A 3,766-nucleotide genomic window follows, 5' to 3' on the forward strand; every position below is an offset into this window, starting at 1 on the left:
GAGTACAAAATACCATTAAACGAACGGTGTATATTTGAGATTGTTTTATTATTTTTTATTTTTTATTTTTAATAATCATAGGTAAGTGTATGAAATATATTCTGGTAGGGAATATACTTACGACAAAATAGCTTGTAGGGAATATATTACATTCAGTTACGCTTTCACCATTTACCAAATTACAAAATTATTAAGAGGGCCCACCGAAAGGATAATCTAGAATAATACACTCAAAGAAGCTACAAGAAGATGTGTGACAGAGTTTTTTAATTAAATAAAGACTATTCTTTCTTTGTTAAAAATATATTATTCAATTTTTTATCAAAAGAAAAACATATTAAAAACTAAGTTACTAGAGATCACCAAATCAAAACTAGAAGCTCTGACGCTATGAAGAAAACTATTTTGCCTAGCCACATTACAGAAAAATAAGTTCATAGTTCAATTTGCATACCTAGAAAAAGCCAAAAGAAATGAAGAAATTTGATTTATCAAGACTCAACTTCCTTATGGCAAATCAAGTTGTTGTCCGAAATTCCTCAACCTCCCTAAGATGAACTCTATAATTTTGTATGTTCCTGATGCAAAAACACAAAAACTCCAACTGTAGCAAGACATGCCATAAAAAGAAAAGTATCACGAATCCATGATCTTATCCAAGGCTGAACGCGAAGTATGTGAATGTCTTCTTGTCATAGCTTCCATAGCAAATCAAAAGGAACTGATAAAAGTAGATCCTGCGTATGAAAAACATTTGAAATGGAAAAGTCTAAGTAGAGATGACTAAATTAAGGCCTAGCAATAGTATATACTATGAAGTATACAACATAACCTGCAAAAGATGACAATTTAGTGAAACAAATTTCCAATTTTCCAAATTTCCATATGAAATGACACAATTTTAGCTTCATCCTAATATAATACAGAGGAGTACTTTAACAACGGCAAGGAAGAGGATGTTTCTTAGGAGTATAATAATCATTCATAATAAATCACACAATTAACAAAACATGGAATTTTAAAAGATAATAATAGAAGATTATAGTTGTAAAGAAAACCCCCACAAAGCTTGCCCAAATTCTCCCAGATCCTTTACAATGGAAGATTATATTCAAAAACCTAAACGTAAGAAAACAGTAGTACTTATGGGATTAAAAAATCCGAAGGTTGACTTTACAAGTATAAAAGAGTAAAAAACAAACTCACCGCAAATCGATACTTATCTCTCCATGTAACAAAGAGAACCGGAAAATAAAACTCTGGTTACAAAACATGGAAAAAAACAATAGATCTTTATGTTAAGAGATGTGGTTAGATCTAATTCAATCCTACAAAATCGACTTATAGAATGAGGATTGTCCCCACTTATCCACTTATAAAGACATATCCATGTCATATATTATCCGATGTGGGAGTCTAAACACACACACTCGCGCCCAGGACTGGACGTCTGCGACGTGAAAATAAATGATGGATGATCCAATAGCGAAAATCTAATAATAGATGATCTACTGGATCTTAAATCAAACTCTGATACCATTTATTGGATCATGAGGAGTATCAACATTGGACTAAGTGCAACACACAGAGACATCACATATTCACCAAAAATCTTAAGGTGATAGGGGTGTGGATTCTCCCACTTATAAATGCTCTAGTCTCCACATATATATATCAATGTGAGGAGTTCAACTCAGACTTGACTTATTATTCTCCACTCCCCTCAAGTGTGAGTCCAAATACTCCCCATCAAGTGAAAACTCTTTTGTCCACCTACATTTGTATCGTCGTTGACACCTCTTTTTGGGCATTTCGATATACCTCTTCTTGGGCATTTCAATACAAGTAAACCAGTCTCTTTACTAGATCCAAAGGCTCGTGATATCATGTTAAGAAATGTGGTTGGACCTAAATCAATCCTACAAAAACGGCTTGTAGGATGAGGATTGTCCGCACTTATAAAGACATATTGAAGTCATATATTATCCAATGTGAGACTCTTAACACACTCCCTCACGTCTAGGACTGAACATCTGAAGCATGAAAATAAATTATAGGTGGCCCGATAGCGGAAATCTAATAGTATGTGATCCATCGAATACTAAACCAGTCTCGGATACCATTTGTTGGGTCATGAGGAGGAGCGTCAACATTGAACTAAGTACAACACATAAGTGAGAGAGACACCACATATTCGGCCAAAACCTTAAGGTGATAGGTGTGTGGATTCTTCCATTTATAATGTTGAAGTCTCCACATTTATAACCAATGTGGTGATTCCAAATCACACTTGACTTATTATTCTCAACACTTCCCTTTAAGGATGAGTCCACAATGCTCCCTCTCATTGAAAACTCTTTTATCCGCGTACACCTACACCACCGTTGACACCTCTTCTTGGGCATTTCAATACATGTCTTCCTAGACATTGCAATACAAATAAACATGGTTCCTTTACTCAAACCAAAGACTCATGATATCATGTTAAGAAATATGGTTAGACCTACTCAACCCTATAAAAATCGACTTATAGGATAAAGATTGTCCCCATTTATAAAAACATGCTCAAACCATAGATTAAACGTTTGATGTGAGACTCTTAATCATTTCAATTAACAATTCAAATGAGATTATAAATGCAAAATAATGAGTTACCAATAAATACAACCAAGTTACCAATAAGTATTACAGCCAAATTAAACACAAAACAGGCAAGAATAATAATTGACACAAAAGAACAAACATTTAAAACCCAACAAAATAGTAGACAGGAACTTTCAAGGTCAAAACTAACAACAACCAAATCAAACATAAGAATCAAAAAACCAAAAAGCTAACCCTGAAAATTAAACAATAAGAGGAAGATAGAACTAGAATAAATCATGTGTTCACATACTAAATATTATTTAACACCAAAGAGTAAATATCAAATTAAGGAAGATATGCTTAGAAAAAGTAGAACACAAGAAATCAAGAAAATCTGACCAATGAATCAAGGAATCAAGAAACTAGAGAAAATAGAATACAACACAAGCATAAATTAGAATCAAGAAACTGAAAGCATGTCCTCTCATGCAACACCAAAACTAATCAAAGAAATATATGCTCTATAGAATTATTAATTAGACATAGACACATGGAAAACATGTTCTGAGGTCAATTCGAATGTCTTGACATCAAAGCAAATAAATAAATATAACAAAGAAGAAATCATTGAAAAATTAGATTTATCAGTAGTGTTCTCAATCCTTATCTGTTTTTGGCGGATTTCACCACTGTAATTTGGCGATGAAGACTCATATTCCTATAAATCAAATAAGAAAGTAAATAATTTGTAACAAAGGAATTGAAGGATGCCCATTAGGGGATTTTTGACCTGCATGCTACTATGGTGAAATGAAAATCCCAATATGCCACCTGCCCAAAATGATTTCCCATTATGCCATCTTTTTTGTCCTGTAGTAAGCATTTTTTTATTAATTTTAAGGGTCATCCATCCAAGATGGCGGACGCCCCCAGAGGTGCAGTTGGGGTGCGCCATTTGGGATGGAGTGTGCATTTTTTTTTAATTTCTGAATTAATTTAAAATTATTAAAATAGTTAATTAATATTAAATATTAATTAAGATATTATATTTAATGTAAATTAAAATATATTTTTTAATAAATTAAATACTTTGTTATATAATATTTTTCATAATTATTTAATATTAATTAATTATATTACTTTTTATTTAATGTTTGTAATAAATATATAATACTAATTA

General features: G+C 32.1%; 1 long non-coding RNA gene across 1 annotated transcript; it reads right to left on the reverse strand.

The window, feature by feature from the left end:
- Window positions 1-389: 389 nt before the first annotated feature.
- Window positions 390-1,156, reverse strand: LOC127108246 (uncharacterized). The gene is made up of 2 exons (XR_007795983.1): window positions 833-1,156; window positions 390-737 (listed from the first exon to the last, which is right to left on the reverse strand). It is a non-coding gene; the product is annotated as an uncharacterized LOC127108246 (long non-coding RNA).
- Between the last annotated feature and the right edge of the window lie 2,610 nt (window positions 1,157-3,766).

This window comes from Lathyrus oleraceus, chromosome 7 (genome assembly GCF_024323335.1).
Source record: "Lathyrus oleraceus cultivar Zhongwan6 chromosome 7, CAAS_Psat_ZW6_1.0, whole genome shotgun sequence".
Lineage (NCBI taxonomy): Eukaryota > Viridiplantae > Streptophyta > Magnoliopsida > Fabales > Fabaceae > Lathyrus > Lathyrus oleraceus.